The sequence below is a fragment of the Eutrema salsugineum genome, unplaced genomic scaffold (assembly GCF_000478725.1).
Source record: "Eutrema salsugineum unplaced genomic scaffold, Eutsalg1_0 scaffold_6, whole genome shotgun sequence".
Classification (NCBI taxonomy): Eukaryota; Viridiplantae; Streptophyta; class Magnoliopsida; order Brassicales; family Brassicaceae; genus Eutrema; species Eutrema salsugineum.
The window spans coordinates 10,077,589-10,094,826 of record NW_006256547.1 but is presented as its reverse complement, the minus strand read 5'-3'; the positions used below and the strand labels follow the sequence as shown (position 1 = coordinate 10,094,826).

The 17,238-nt window shown below is 43.5% G+C and overlaps 2 non-coding genes across 2 annotated transcripts; one reads left to right on the top strand and one right to left on the bottom strand.

Moving 5' to 3' along the window:
* LOC112083671 lies at positions 1-107 on the bottom strand. The gene has a single exon (XR_002897807.1). It is a non-coding gene; the product is annotated as a small nucleolar RNA R71 (small nucleolar RNA).
* A 14,014-nt stretch (positions 108-14,121) lies between these two features.
* Positions 14,122-14,228, top strand: LOC112083624. Its single transcript, XR_002897760.1, has one exon. It is a non-coding gene; the product is annotated as a small nucleolar RNA R71 (small nucleolar RNA).
* The last annotated feature ends 3,010 nt before the right edge of the window (positions 14,229-17,238 follow it).

Here is a 17,238-nt window from a genome sequence, read left to right as displayed (position 1 = left end):
AAGCTGAGGAATCAGATTTCAAGTTTCACACAACACAACAACGAAAGTTTTAGTGAAGCTTGGGAACGTTTCAGGAGTTATACCAACCAATGCCCACACCACGGCTTCTCGGAGGCCTCCCTCTTGAGTACTTTATACCGAGGTGCCCTATCCAAGATCAGCAACCAACTTGATACAGCCTCCAACGGAAATTTTCTTGGGAAAAAGATCAATGCGGCAATGGAACTAGTGGAGAACGATGATATGATCGTGACCAGCTCAGAGGAGGAGGAACCAGAGGTAGCTGGCAGGATCACTCGTTCCAGAGCTAGAGAGATGGCTAAGGAGGCTCACGCACTCATTGCCGCAGAGGACAGCGATCAACTAGAGGCTGGAGCTCACATCTTCAACATCTCTATCTTGAAGAATGAAGAACCTAGTAACAATGACTAGGTAACTTAGGTGATGATTCTGTACTCTTTTCCTTGGTGAGGATTTTGGAAGGAAGGAGGTTCTTCTGTAAGGTTTTTAACGAGGCAGAAATCAAAGCTACGTCGAGTTACTTAGAAGTTGTTACTAATGGGTAATAATGTGCAAAGTCACAATGACTTGTGCACTAGTATTTTAGGCGCACCACTTAGGATTTAGAAGGGACGCCTCGCTGTTTTATTTTTAAATCAAACTTCTTGTTGTTTTTATTTCAAACTTCATTTAGTTTGTTTCTTAGGGCTGCGATTTCTCTCTAAGTCTATTTAATAGAGAAGATCGCCTAAGTCATGATCGGTGAAGAATTTTTATCAAAACCTTATTGTGTTCTTCGCTCTTTTTGATTTCTGAGAACAAGAAAACTCTGAAATTCGAATCTCTTAAAAACTAATCTGTTTACAAGAGATTCTTCTATCTCACAAACTCGATATCAAGCCCTCATCACCAACGAATCGATCATATCATCATCCCCATCCATCGATCCGATCCAACACCACCACTATCGTTCCATCGCAGCGACGCTTAGCCACCATCCCTCCCCATCGCATCATCGTTGCCCTCTGTCCATAATCTCACAGCCTCTGCAGCCTTTTCTTTGGAGTTGATCACCTAGGAACGTATCACGTGGTATCAGAGCCAACTCTGAACCAAAGGCTGAGAAATCTCTAAACCCTAAAATGACATATTGCTTTGATTCATTGTTTTGATTTCGTTGCTTAGATCATTAGGGTTTTTTTTTGAATTCTGGTGGTTGTTTGCAGCGAGTTTCTTCTGTTTCATTGAGTCATCGTCTCGTACTAGTTTACTTCGTTGCATCATTCCTGTGTTTTCGTTAGGGTGCATGGATTTAGTTTCTTTTCGTTATTACTGCTCATCGGTTTGTTTTGGATGTACTATTGTTGTGTCGAGTCTTATCGCTTCATACCGAATTTGGTAGATCGTGTCTAGGGTTTTGATTGTTATCGATTTCGTTAAGCTTGGTAATCCCTTGTTCATCGATCTCATTAGGATCTTATCACGTGGAGTCTTCGTTTTCGTTTAGGTTTGCTAAGAGTTTCGTGATTTCGTTTAGGTTTGCTAAGAGTTTCGTGATTTCGTTTTGCTAGTCCACGTTCTAGGAGTCGCGGATTTTTTTTATTTGTTTTATGTTGAGATTAATTAAATCATGTGTTTGTCTTTGTGATTTCGTTTAAAAAAAAGAACAAGTTAGTGCGATTTTTTTTTTAGTTTTTAGGTACTATGGAGCTTTCAGCTGAGGTGATGGAAGCTCTGAACCGAGCAATGTCTCAACAGATTAAAGAAGCGAATCAAGCCATAGCAACTCAGCTCACACAACAAATCGAACAACTCAATGACAAGTTCGAGACAAAGATGAATGATCTGCTCAAAGATCTCAGTGCAAGTGGAGAAGAGTCGTCTCAAACTCCAACTCCGTCGGAAGCAATGCGCTTAGCTAAGGGTAAAGGGCACATAGGATCTTTCCAGAAACTCCCACGCCACCCAACACCTTCCGAAGCAAGGACAAAAGCTAAGTCCAGTCGAAGCCAAATTGGGGGCAGAGAGACTACGTTTAATCCGAGAAGGAATCCTACTGGTGCAGAACGAGATGGCCCCAGGGTAGATCGTCAACACCGCTGAGAGGAATATATTGCTGGGCATCGAGTTACCCTGGAATCAGACCCAGAATACTATGAGGAGGACGAAGCTTCTGATCATAGCAGAGAAACTGTGAGACGAGACTGAGGCCGAGGACATGGTCGAGATTATGATCCTCTACGTCTGCAGCTGCGTCACATCAAAATCCAGTATCCTCCTTTCCATGGAACTAATGATCCCGAAGCTTATCTAGATTGGGAAAGGAAGATGGAGTCTAATTTTCTGGTCCAAGGAACTTACGAGCTCAACAAGGTGAAGATTGCAGTTTCAGAATTTCATGGGTATGCGCTTCTATGGTGGGAGCAGTTGGGAGTCACCAGAAATCACCTTAGGGAACTTCCGATTACTACTTGGGATCAGCTTGTTATACAGATGAGGAAGAGGTTCGTTCCGGCCCATCATCAGCGCGAAATACTCAACAAGCTTAGGCGCCTCGTCCAAGGTACAAAGTCTGTTCGAGATTACTATCAGGAATTGGAAACTTTGCTCATTCGTGCAGATTTACGAGAAGGAGAAGAGATGGTAATGTCGAGATTTCTTGGAGGACTTAACCGAGAAATTTAAGACAAGGTGGAACTTCAGGATTTCGCAGACATACAAGAGATAGTGCATAAGGCTGAATTGGTGGAATCTCAAGTCAAGAGGCGAATCATCAAGTCCACATTCACACCTAGTGTGTCTAAGCCTAAGGAGATCAGCAAACCAGCTTACACCAGAGACATCAAACCGCCCTCTACTGGAGCTAAAGAAGAAGCTAAAGCTGAGTTCAAATCTAGAAGTGGTAACTCCATCAGCAGCGTGAGGTGTTTCAAATGTCAAGGAATGGGACATTACTCTCGAGATTGCCCAAACAAAAAGGTATTCTTGTTACAAGAGGGAGGAGAGATAGTTCCTCAAGAGGAATCAGAGGCTGAATATGAACTAGAGGAAGAGGAAGAAGCTGCTGCCGTGGGCGAGATGCTGGTTGCCAGAAGGACTTTGAGTGTTCAGAGTCAACCTGAAGAGACTTGTCAGCGAGTGAACCTGTTTCATACGAGATGCTTCATTAAAGAGAAAGTTTGTAGCCTAATCATAGATGGAGGAAGTTGTACTAATGCTGCAAGCGAAGAGATGGTTAAGAAGCTCCAGCTCAAGACTATCCCTCATCCAAGACCATAAAAGCTTCAGTGGTTGAATGACAGTGGAGCCTTGACCGTATCTCAGCAAGTTATGGTTTCTCTATCTATTGGGAAGTACGAAGATGAGATTCTATGTGATGTTATTCCCATGGGTTCGAGTCATGTGTTGCTAGGCAGATCGTGGCAATCAGATCGTAGGATGATACCCGACGGTTATACCAACAAGCACTCATTCGAGTTCAAAGGTCGCAAAATTACCCTCCTACCTCTCACGCCTACCGAGATTTACGAAGATCAGATTCAGATGAAGCTCAAGGAGAAGGAGAAATTCGCCAACAGCCTCTACATAAACCACAGTGAATTTTCTAAACTCTTTGATCCTGAAATGACTACTTTTATGTTTGTGTACAGGGAATCCATTGTTAGTACTAACCCTTAACAGGAGCTTCCTAGTGCTATGTTTGAGATTTTGCAGGAATATAAGGACGTTTTTCCGGAAGAAATTCCACCAGGGCTACCTCCAATTCGCGGGATAGAGCATCAGATTGACTTGGTACCAGGATCAGCATTACCTAATAGGCCAGCATACCGAACTAATCCTGTAGAGACTAAGGAGCTGCAATAGCAAGTGGAGGAGCTGATGAGCAAAGGCCATATCCGAGAAAGCTTGAGTCCATGTGCGGTTCCAGTTCTGTTAGTGCCAAAGAAGGATGGTTCTTGGAGAATGTGTGTAGATTGCCGAGCTATCAACAACATCACTGTGAAGTATAGGCATCCGATTCCAAGACTAGATGATATGCTGGATGAGCTCTGTGGATCGACAATCTTCTCGAAGATAGATTTGAAGAGTGGGTATCATCAGATCAGAATGAAAGAAGGGGATGAGTGGAAGACGGCATTCAAGACAAAGCAAGGACTTTACGAGTGGCTAGTTATGCCATTTGGCCTCACCAATGCGCCCAACACTTTCATGAGATTAATGAACCATGCCCTGGGACCATTCATTGGCGTGTTTGTGGTGGTTTATTTCGACGATATCCTCATCTACAGTAAAGGTTTGGGAGAACATCTAGACCACATCAGATCGGTTCTTGATGTTCTTCGCTCTCAATCTCTCTTTGCCAATTTATCTAAATGTTCATTCTGCACTAACGAAATTGTTTTCTTAGGTTTTGTAGTAAGTGCAGGAGGAGTTAAAGTAGATGAAGAGAAGATAAAAGCTATCAAGGAGTGGCCAACTCCTAAGAATATTGGAGAAGTTTATAGTTTCCATGGTTTAGCAGGATTCTACAGGCGTTTTGTTCGTGATTTCAGCATCATAGCCGCACCCTTAACAGAAGTAATCAAGAAAGACGTGGGGTTCAAGTGGGGAGAGGCGCAAGAACAGGCTTTTACAGCCCTTAAAGAGAAGCTTATCAATTCGCCCTTACTAGTACTTCCTGACTTTACTAAGACTTTTGAGATTGAATGCGATGCTTCTGGTGTAGGTATTGGAGCAGTTCTTATGCATGATAAGAAGCCTGTCGCTTACTTCAGTGAAAAGTTAGGAGGATCAACGCTGAATTATCCCACGTATGACAAGGAGTTATACGCATTGGTTCGAGCTCTCTATACGTGGCAGCATTACTTATGGCCTAAGGAATTCGTCATTCATACCGATCACGAGTCTTTAAAGCACCTCAAGGGTCAACAGAAGCTTAACAAAAGACATGGGCGATGGATGGAGTTCATTGAGACATTCACCTACATTGTTAAGTACAAAAAAGGTAAAGATAATGTAGTCGCAGACGCATTATCCCGGAGATACACTCTTATTTCTACCTTAACGTCAAAGTTGATTGGATTTGAGCATATTATAGATCTTTATGAATCTGATACTGACTTTTCTGAGAGCTATGCCAAATTTCATAAGTTTGCCTGTGAGAAATTTTATAGACAAGATGGATACTTGTTCTTCAGTAACCCATACCACGAGGATCCATTCGAGAGCTATTGGTACGAGAAGCTCATGGAGGTGGATAAGCTGGACATTTCGGTGTCACAAAGACCCTTCTTGGATTACAAGAGCACTTCTATTGGCCGAACATGAAGAAAGACGTTGAGAAAATCTGTTCTAGATGTGTCGTATGTAAGATGGCCAAGAGTAAAGTTCAACATCACGGTTTGTATACTCCTTTGCCTATTCCTTCTCAACCTTGGACTAATATCGCTATGGATTTTGTAGTTGGGTTACCTCGAACCAGAAATGGTAGAGATTCTATTTTTGTAGTTGTTGACAGGTTTAGCAAGATGGCCCACTTCATCGCTAGCCACAAGACAGATGATGCTGTGAATGTAGCTAAGTATTTTTCAGGGAGGTAGTAAGATTGCATGGAATGCCACAGGTTATCGTTTCAGATCGAGACACGAAGTTCTTAGGACATTTTTGGCGGACGCTTTGGGCTAAGCTGGGAACAAATCTCTCATTCTCGACTACGTGTCATCCTCAGACTGATGGACAGACCGAGGTGGTGAATAGAACGTTGTCCACACTTCTAAGGACTTTGGTGAAAAGTAACCTCAAGACATGGGAAGAGTGCCTGCCTCATGTCGAGTATGCTTACAATCACGCTAAGCATTCCGCTACTCTCTTTTCTCCTTTTGAAATTGTATATGGGTTTAATCCACAATCACCTATAGACTTGATCCCTTTGCCTTTAAGTGGAAAATGCAGTTTGAATGGCAAGGAGAAAGCTGAACAGGACCGAAGAATACATGCTAAGGCTAAAGAGAACATCGAGAAGAAGACAAAGCAGTATGAGACGCATGCCAACAAAGGACGAAAGGAACTGATTTTTGAAGAAGGAGATCTGGTGTGGATCCATCTGAGGAAGGAGCGATTTCCAGCTGAAAGAAAGAACAAGCTAATGCCCAGAGTTGATGGACCATTCGCAGTCGTCAAAAGAATCAACAACAACGCCTATCAGATTGATCTTCAAGGTAAGTATGACGTTTCTGATGCTTTCAATGTTTCTGACTTGCTTCCTTATGTTGCAGATTCAGATTTGAGGACAAATCCTTTTCAAGAGGGAGAGGATGATATGATCGTGACCAGCTCAGAGGAGGAGGAACCAGAGGTAGCTGGCAGGATCACTCGTTCCAGAGCTAGAGAGATGGCTAAGGAGGCTCACGCACTCATTGCCGCAGAGGACAGCGATCAACTAGAGGCTGGAGCTCACATCTTCAACATCTCTATCTTGAAGAATGAAGAACCCAGTAACAATGACTAGGTAACTTAGGTGATGATTCTGTACTCTTTTCTTTGGTGAGGATTTTGGAAGGAAGGAGGTTCTTCTCCAAGGTTTTTAACGAGGCAGAAATCATTGCTACGTCGAGTTACTTAGAAGTTGTTACTAATGGGTAATAATGTGCAAAGTCACAATGACTTGTGCACTAGTATTTTAGGCGCACCACTTAGGATTTAGAAGGGACGCCTCGCTGTTTTATTTTTAAATCAAACCTCTTGTTGTTTTTATTTCAAACTTCATGTAGTTTGTTTCTTATGGCTGCGATTTCTCTCTAAGTCTATATAATAGAGATGATCGCCTAAGTCATGATCGGTAAAGAATTTTTATCAAAACCTTATTGTGTTCTTCGCTCTTTTTGATTTCTGAGAACAAGAAAACTCTGAAATTCGAATCTCTTAAAAACTAATCTGTTTACAAGAGATTCTTCTATCTCAAAAACTCGATATCAAGCCCTCATCACCAACGAATCGATCATATCATCATCCCCATCCATCGATCCGATCCAACACCACCACTATCGTTCCATCGCAGCGACGCTTAGCCACCATCTCCTCCCCATCGCATCATCGTTGCCCTCTGTCCATAATCTCACAGCCTCTGCAGCCTTTTCTTTGGAGTTGATCACCTAGGAACGTATCACTCGCCATGTCTAATGACACGTATGGAGAAGACTTTGACAGGGAAAACCGTTTAGAGGGATCTAGTAAAGAACAGCGCATGGAGAAGGATATAAGAGAGCTACAGAGCAAGCTTGACAAGGTCCTCATGGCTACACAAAAGCAAATACATTTTGTTGGCGAGTTCGATGAGCAAGGTCTACGCTTTGATAATGTCAACGAAGATGTTCTAACTCAGGAAGAGATAAACTACATTGGAAACCAACAAAGGTATCAGAGGTTTAACAACTTTGGGAACAATCCAAACCTCTCTTACCGAAACCCAAATGTAGCTAATCCTCAAGACCAAGTATACCCTGCTCAACAGCACCAGCAAAGCTATGCTCCAAAAGCTCCATTTCAGAACAGCTTCCAGCCCAAGCAACAGTTCAGTGGGCAGCAACAGAGTTACAGTCAGCAGAATCAACCGGCTCAAAACAATAACTTCAGCAGCCAACCGCAGCAGCATAAGTTTCCACCAGGGTTCAATCCGCAGCCGATGGGTAATCCGCAACAGATTCAGGGAACGGCTCAGAATCAGATGGGGCCTGGCGTTTGTGGGCTTCTACACCAGCTGTTACAAGGTCAGCAAAGAGTTGAGAGCCAGCACGCAAAAATGCAACAGGATATACAGGAGCTTAAGCAGAATCAAGCTTCTACTTCATCGAGAGGTCCAGCTTTACCAGGTAAGCCGCAGCCTAATCCCAAGGAGTATGTGAACGCCATCACATTGAGGAGTGGAAAGGAATTACAAGCTCCAGCACCTAAAACAAAGCTCATCAAGGACAATGAGCAAATCGGTGGGGAGGCAGCCTCAGATGATGCGCAAGAAGAAGAGATTTTGGAGAAAGAACCGATCAAAGACAAAGGAAAAGAGGTGGAGAAGACACCAGAGCTTGAAAAGCCATACGTCCCACCACCACCTTACCAGCCCAAGATACCATTCCCAGGGCGTTCCTAGATAGAGCTAATGCGGTCTTTGAGAAACACTTGGAGAACACGCAAATGACCTTGCCTATCATAGACGCTTTCTTAGCTATACCACAGCTTGTAAAGTTTCTAAAGGATGCTATCCTCAACAAGAAAAAGGAGCTCCAGGGTATCTTAATCTTGAGTCATGAGTGCAGCGCCATCATTCAAAGGGGATCTATACCAAGAAAGCTATCCGATCCGGGAAGCTTTACTTTGCCGTGTGCCATAGGAAACTTGAAGTTCTCAAGTTGCTTGTGTGATCTAGGAGCTTCTGTGAGCTTAATGCCTTACACGGTGGCCAAGAGATTGGGGTTTAAAAGCTATAAGCCGGCCAAGATCTCCCTCGTATTAGCTGATAGGTCGGTGAGATTACCGGTTGGTTTACTTGAGGATCTGCCTTTGAGAATCGGTGAAATAGAGATCCCCACGGATTTCATAGTTCTTGAGATGGATGAGGAGCCTGTCGATCCTATAATCTTGGGAAGACCATTCTTAGAAACAGCGGGAGCGATAATAGACGTAAGAAGAGGCATGATCGAGCTTCACATCAGTTCCGAGACTATGAAGTTCGACGTGAAGGAGATAATGAAGAAACCGACCACTGGAGGTCAAGTTTTCTATGTGGAAACCATGGAGGAGCTAGCTGACGAGCTCCTAGAAGAGCTAAACCCAGAAGACCCGTTACAAGTGGTCTTAACTCGGGAACACAGCGAGAACGGGTACTTGAACGAGGAAAGCGAGGTGTACAAGCGTCTTCTGGACCAACCAAAAGAACTTGAAGCTGAGACAAGGTTTTTGGAGCTCAGAAAGAGTGGCCTCGAAAGTTTAGACATCGGGGGGTCAAAGACGGTTGGGGAGACACCTCGGGATGTCATGGCAGCAACAGCTTATGCCGAGGCCAGTGGTAAACCGCGCGAGAAAGAAGAGGCCGAGGAGGCTGTTCCATGGCAATGCAGCTTCGACGTTGATTGGAATGAGGCTGATGCACCCCCTGTTGAGCTCAAGCCTCTACCAACAGGGGTGAGGTACGCTTTCTTAGGCTCAAACTCTTCATATCCCTTGATCATCAATGATAACTTCTCAGAGCATGAAGAGAGTGCATTGCTTAGCGAGATAAGAAAGTTCAGGAGAGCCATAGGATATACCTATAAGACCAAGCTATGTCTTCTATTGAGCATCAACGACGTCTTAACCCGAACCTCAAAGAGGTGGTTAAGAAGGAGATACTCAAACTCCTTGAGGCAGGGATAATTTACCCAATCTCTGACTCAAGGTGGGTATCTCCTGTTCCCGTTGTGCCCAAGAAAGATGGGATCACGGTGGTTAAAAACGAAAAGGATGAGCTTATAGCCCAAAGAACCATAACCGGTCATCGCATGTGCATAGACTATAGAAAACTGAATTATGCTTCTTGGAAAGATCATTTCCCTTTGCCATTCATTGATCAAATGCTTGAGAGGCTAGCTAACCATCCTTATTTTTGTTTTCTTGATGGGTACTCGGGGTTCTTTCAAATCCCCATAGATCCCCGAGATCAAGAGAAAACAACATTTACATGCCCTTATGGCACTTATGCTTATAGAAGAATGCCTTTTGGTCTTTGTAATGCACCGACTACTTTTCAAAGGTGTATGATGCATGTCTTCTCTGACCTCATTGAAGAGAAAGTGGAGGTGTTCATGGACGATTTTTCTGTCTACGGCTCCTCTTTCTCTGATTGTCTTTCTAACTTCTCTCAGGTTTTAAAGCGATGTGAGGAGCACAGGCTCGTCTTGAACTGGGAGAAATGCCATTTCATGGTTCAAGAAGGAATCGTCTTGGGTCACAAGGTATCAGAGAAAGGCATAGAGGTGGACAAAGTCAAGATCGAAGTCATGGTGAACCTACAAGTTCCGAACTCGGTGAAAGGAATAAGAAGCTTCCTTGGTCATGCAGGGTTTTACAGAAGATTCATCAAAGATTTCTCTAAAACAGCCCGACCCTTGACGAGGCTATTGTGCAAGGAGGTTGAGTTTATCTCTGATGAGGAATGTGATGAAGCTTTCAAGAGGATCAAGGAGGCATTGATCAGTGCACCGATTGTCCAGGCCCCTGATTGGTCATTACCCTTCGAAGTGATGACGGATGCATCGGATTATGCCGTGGGAGCCGTCTTGGGGCAAAAGAAAGACAAGAAGCTCCATGTGATCTATTACGAAAGCCGCACATTGGACTCGGCTCAAGAGAAGTACGCGACCACCGAGAAGGAAATGCTGGCCATTGTGTTTGCCTTTGATAAATTCAGGAGCTATCTCGTGGGATCCAAGGTCATAGTCTATACAGATCACGCAGCTTTGAAGTACCTTATGACCAAGAAAGATGCTAAGCCGAGGCTTCTCAGATGGGTTTTGTTACTTCAAGAGTTTGATATGGAGGTGCTTGATAAAAAGGGTATTGAGAATGAAGCCACCGACCATCTCTCAAGGTTGAGAGTTGAAGAACAAGTCCCTATAGATGATGCTTTGCCCGAGGAACATCTCATGCTAGTCAAGTCCTACTTAGAAGTGGAGGAAGCCAACACGATCAAGGAAAGAAGCCTCCCATGGTTTGCAGATCTTGTGAACTACTTGTCATGCGGTTTCGAGCCACCAGAGCTAGATTCCTATCAGAGGAAGAAGTTCTTTAGAGATGTGATGAGGCATCATTGGGATGAGCCGTATTTATACGTGCTTAACAAGGACCATCTCTATAGACGATGCTTGGCTGAGGAAGAGATTTACCCGGTGCTACAAGAATGCCATGGTTCAGCGTACGGTGGCCGACTATGTCTATAGACGCTCAGAGTGTTGTTTCAAGTTGTGAAGCATGTCAAAGGCACGATAACATATCAAAAAGGAATGAAATGCCTCAGAATCTGATTCTTGAAGTCGAGGTCTTCGACTGTTGGGGCATTGATTTCATGGGTCCCTTTATAAGCTCATATGGAAATCAGTATATACTTGTAGCTGTGGACTATGTGAGCAAGTGGGTAGAAGCGGTTCCATCCCCAACCAATGATTCGAAAGTTGTGGTAAAGCTCTTTAAGAGCATCATTTTGATATACTCATATTTTGTCATGTTTAGGATTGTATTTTTGTCCAAATATTGAGTCTCATGCATACATTTAGGTAGTTTTATATATATTTGTCTTTGCTTTTGTCTTTAGTTAGGAATTGCATTAGGTCATAGAGTGTCTTGCATTTTTGGAGTGTTCTCCGGTCATTTGGAGACTTTTGGGAGCAACTTGGAGCTGGGATCATGGAGGAACCCTCACCTGTGTACAGCAACTCGGACAGATGGTTTGGTGCAGACAAAACCCTCACTTTGATCGCGTGGGACGAAGGACTTTCAATGCGACTCAACCTCCGGTGTCTTCATCAAGAAGGAACACATGTCTCTCGGCCCGATCAGGTCTTACGCGATGCGCCTCAGAGAACCGGTGGAACGGAGCCCTTGCCGACGTCATCTGAACCCAAACCCTTCATCAAAGTTGGAGATGATAGAGTAACGGTCCCAGAACAGGTCGAATCATTGGATTTGGAGTCGTGAGATGAGAGTTAAAGAAGGCGAGAGAAATACATATCAGCCAGACGTCTAAGAGTGGATAAGGTGCTAAGTGTCATGATTTGACACGGTGATAATGCCACGGCCTGAGCTTGGCCGTGGCATAATATGACAACTCTCGGGATTTGACATGGTCTTGAAGCACGGCCTTGGACCTGACCACGACAAGCAATGAAGATCTTTGACACGCCCATAATGTTATGGTCGGGATTTGACATGGTCTTGAAGCACGGCCTGATGTTTGGCCGTGGCAATCACCGAATCATCAACACCTTGCCACGCCCAACATGACACGGTCCAGATCAAAAACGTGGCAATCCAAGAAGTTCATCACCCAAACCCAGAAAAAAGAGACACGGCCACTAGACATGGTGTAAATCAAGCCATGGCAACCTTGATCATGAAGAATCTGTCCAAGAACTTTGACACTATCAGTTTGCCACGGTCTGGCCAAGCATCATCTGACCGTGGCAAACCACACCACTAACCATTAAAGTCGGGTCAGGATCCAGTATCTTATCTTCTATCTTAGTTTTCTCTCTAATTTTCTTTCCTTTTTAGAACGTTTTTGATTAAGAGATATCTTGCTGATTTAATCATCTTAAGGCTGTTTCTTGTCATTGCATCATCTCATCTTTGCCTCTAATCATGATTAACATCACCTCTTTCAAAGGAAATGGTGTGTTCTTCATGATTAGTGAGTAGTCATCTTTTAAGCTTCTAGGTGTGTAGATTAGGGTGCTTTGATGCTTGATTTATGATGTTTAGGTTCTAGATTCTCATTTCCTTTCCTTAGTTAGCTGCTCTTATAGCTAGATCCTTGAGAATCACTTGGGTCTAGATCATAGGCATTTCATGCACCAAAAGTGTTTGATGAAATGCCTGAAAGAGCTAACTTTAGGGTTTATGCCTTTTTCATCATGATAGTGATAGTTAAATGCATGAATGACATATTAGAACTGTTTCTTAATGCTCATTGATTCATATTTCACAAATGATTTGGTTTGAAATTGAATTAGTGTAGAGGTTAATGCCTTCATGAGAGGATTAGTCTAGATTAGAGTTCTAAGTTGAAATGTTTTGAGATCATGTGATTGCTTGCTATGTCTTTCTGTATAAGATTCAGTCTTACTTGGTTGAGGGATTGTTTGGTCACTTATTAGGCTTGATGATTTATGCTTGTTGGCATCATTAGAAATGCATCAATGAGAGGCATTGTGAGTGGTATCTCATTGAGTGCCTTCTCAAATACAGCTCTTGCCTTGTCTACAAGCTGCTTCTTAAACCTCCCTGGAAATGGGAGCTTGGGTTGGTATGGAGGTGGTGGCACATATGTCTTTTCTGGTTCAGGTTCCTTTGCTACCTTTTTACCCTTTTCTTTCTTTGATTTCTCAGCAACTTGATCATCTTTTAAGGCTGCCTCCCCCTCAGTTTTATCATTGTCCTCAATGATCACATTATTTTGCTCAATACCAGGTAACTCCTTTCCACTCCTCAGTGTAATGGCCTTAGCGTATTCCTTGGGGTTGGGTTCAGGTTTTCCAGGTAGATGGCCTTGGTTCCTTGAGCTTGAGGCCTGGTTTTGCTTCAATTCCTTGATTTCCTGCTGCATGGCTGCATTCTGGCTTGCAAATATCTGTTGACCCTGAAGCAGTTGTTGCAAAATACCAACCATATCAGAACCCATCTGTGGCTGCTGTTGAACCGGTGGTGGCTGAAATTGTTGTTGAACCGGCGCTTGCTGCTGGAACTATGGTGGACCAAACCCTGGTGGTGCATTTTGATGTTGCTGTGAACTGAAACTAGTACCCTGAAATGGTTGCTGTTGCTGACCAAAACCCTGATTCTGAGCAAACTGATTTTTGGGTTGGAATGACCCTTGAAAGTTGTTTTTGGGAACAAAGTTCTTTGGAGCTTGAGAATTAGGATAGACCTGGTCTTGTGGGTTAGCTACATTGGGATTCCTGTAAGAGAGGTTCTGATTTGCATTGCCATACTGATAGCTCTGAAACCTCTGATTCCCAATGTAGTTAAGCTCCTCCTGGGTTAGACCTTCTTCACTTATGTTCTCAAATATTTGAGAAGGTTCCTCATACTCTCCTACAAAGTGCATTGCTTTTGAGTGGTGAATTTCAACTTGTCCAATTCACTTCTCAACTCCTTAACTTCTCTAGTGAGCCTCTGTTCTGAGCTTGAACCTTCAGATCTATTTGATCTGTCATAGTCTTCACCATAAGTGTCATTGCTCATTGCTAAGTTCTCCACTAGCTCTAAAGCAGCATGAATCTCCTTTCCCAGAAAGTTTCCATTGGAAGCAGTATCCAGCTGGTTTCTAATCTTGCGAAGAGCTCCCTATAAAGTGTGCTGAGAAGAGAAGCCTCACTAAACCCATCGTGTGGGCATTGGTTGGTGTAGCTCCTGAATCTCTCATATGCTTCACCAAAACTCTCATTGCTGTGCTGAGTGAAGCTAGAGATTTGGTTTCTCAGTTTTGCAGTTCTGGAGGTGGAGAAGAACTTAGATAGGAAGGCTTTCTTGCATTGCTCCCAAGTTTGAATGGAGCCTCTTGGAAGATTCTTCTCCCATTGGTGAGCTTTGTCACCAAGACTGAAGGGGAATAATCTTAGCTTGAAACTGTCCTCAGAAACTCCATTTATCTTTGTCAGGTCACACACCTTATCAAATTGATCCAAGTGTTCCAAGGGATCTTCCATTGCTAATCCATGGAACTTTGAGTTCTTGACCATATTCAACAAGGATGCCTTCACTTCAAAGTTGTTGTTTTGCACAGGTGGTGCCTGAATTCCAGCTCCATACTCTTGAGCATTGGCCCTGTCATTCTCTCCAACATAGACCTGTGGTTGCTCATATCTCCTTTGCTGGTGTTAGAAGGGCTGATGTTGGTGGTGCACCTGTTGTCTTTGCTGTACATTGGCCTGATGCCTCTGTTGATGAGCTGGAGCTTGTCCCTGGTGGACATAAGCTTGTTGGTGATGCACCTGTTCCTGATGAACATTACCCTGATGTAACCCTTGACCAACTCCATTACCAGCTCCATTACCCTGAGCCTGTTGCCCCTGAACCGGTTGTTCTATGTCTACCACATGCTCGCTTTGGTCTTCCATATCAGCCTGATCAATCTGTCTTCCACGCCTGTCCCTTCTCCTCCTTGGTACCAAAAGCTTAATGTTGTCGTTGAGAGGGAAAGGTGGACCACAGCTTCTTGATCTGGACCTGGTGTTCATGCACCTGAAATCACAACCAGAACTTGAAAGTACTCAGTAAAAACAAAAAATAAGCACTTGATCTCAAGAACAGATCAGAGCTTAATGCTAAACACTCCACAATTTGGCAACGGCCCCAATTGATAGACAAGACTTTATGGGTCTCAGGGCTATCAATCCCCTTGTCAATGTAGCACAAAGAGCTTATCAATCCAAAAATGTGGTGATAGACACTAAGCTATGTGATCAGTTTCTCAATTCAAGCAAGCAAGAGTGGTTTTGGTTGATTAATGACAACTAAAAACTTAAAACAAGATTAATGACTAAAGAAGTGATCAAACAAGACAAGCAAACAAGTAAGCTAAATGAGATGAGAATGTATGTATGATGATGAGAAAGGTCTTAGACATGATAGTGGATTAGGGTGCCTTCAGTGATAAACTAATGAGCTAATGAACCATATGATCAAGCAAACCATTCAACTTAAACATCATTAATTAAGTTAATCCTCTCATGAAGGTATCAGCTTCTATGCCAAAGCAGTTTCTAACCTAATCATCATTAGTGAAACATGAATTAACAAGCATTAAGAATCAGTTTAATCTGTCATTAAGCATATAAACAATCATTCCCATGATGAATAACACTTAAACCTCTAACAACCTTGGTTCAGGCATTTCATCAAACACTTTTGGTGCATGAAATTCCCAGAATCTAGACCAGGTTGTAGAGAATGGAATATGCATGATCTAACCCGTAAGCTCACTAATCTACCACTTAAGCACCCTAATCTACATATCTAAGACCTTAATATGGAGATTAGTCACTAATCATGATCAACACACTAGATCCTTTGCAAGATGTGTTGTTAATCATGATTAGAAGTGTGTAAATGAATAGATAGATGATAGATTCAGAAGAGAACAGCCTTAAACACCAAGATCTCTCAAACTCTCTTGATTAAACACTTAAAAATCGATATTTCTCTTCTTAAGTGGAGTCTTTTCACAAAAGAGGCAAGAGACAAAGGGAATAAAGCCTAATTTTTGGGGAAAAAACCCTAAAAACTATTTATAGTCTTTAAAACGAACCGGGTCAGCCCGGAACAAACCGGGTTCTGACCTGGCTTTAATGGATAAAGTGACGAATGTGCGAGTTGTTCAAGAGTCTCCCAGGTCGCATGCCCTAGTCGCACAGGTGAAGAAACGGTCTTGTGAGCCTTAAGTCACTTAGTCTCAGTCGCACGCCCAAGTAGATCTGTTTTGCGAGTCTTTGTGCGGCTTAATCTTTTTCTTCTTCAACTCGCATGATCAAGGCAAAATCTGGGAAAGGTATGTGGGCGACTTGGTCATCCCTTAGTCCCAGGCCGCATGCCCAAGTCGCACAACCAAGGAGAAGAGCTTGAACAAGATAAAACCCTGTAAGCTCAGGCGCATGCCCGTCTAGATGTGAATTGCGAGTCTTTGTGCGGCTAAGTCTTCTCTGATCCTTAACTCGCACGACCATGTAGCAGGGGCCTTCAGGGATGTGTGCGGCTTGGTCTCCATTACTCCCAGGTCGCAGGCTCAAGTCGGTGTAGATTGCGAGTCTTCATGCAGTGTAGTTCCAAATGCGGCCAACTCGCATGCCTAAGTCGCACAGTTGTGGACTTAGCATTTTTCTTGCTCGGAAGCCTCAGACCTTATCCAGTGATAGCTTACCCGCACTTCTCACTTGCAGCTCAACCTCCAGGCATTTATCTTCAAGCGTTGCGAGTTAACCAAGTCGCAAGACTATCTCGCAGCATTCAGGGCTCCTCGGACAACTTCACATTCAGGGAAGCGTAACTTCTAGGGTACTGGTCCGAATGGTGTGATTCCAGCTTCAGTGGATAGAAGACCAGTACCCTAGAAGTTCTTCATATCACTTGTCATTGTTTTGTTCTTCTTTAGTCAATAATCCTGTTTTAAGTTTGTAGTTGTCATAATCAACCAAAACAACTCTTGCTTGCTTGAATTGAGAAACTGATCACATAGCTTAGTGTCTATCACCACATTCTTGGATTGATAACCTCTTTGCGCTACATTGACAAGGGGATTGATAGCCCTGAGACCCTCAAAAGTCTTATCTATCAGTAGCGAGCACAACAATCGAATGTGATTGAAAATACGGGCGCAACTTGCGAGCCGAGACTACGACGGCTAGGGCGACTTTCTCGATCTGGGAGTAACGGGTCTCGGCGTCGGTCAGTGTCTGGCTGACGTAGAAAATGGGTTTTTGCTCGGATCACTCTTCTCTT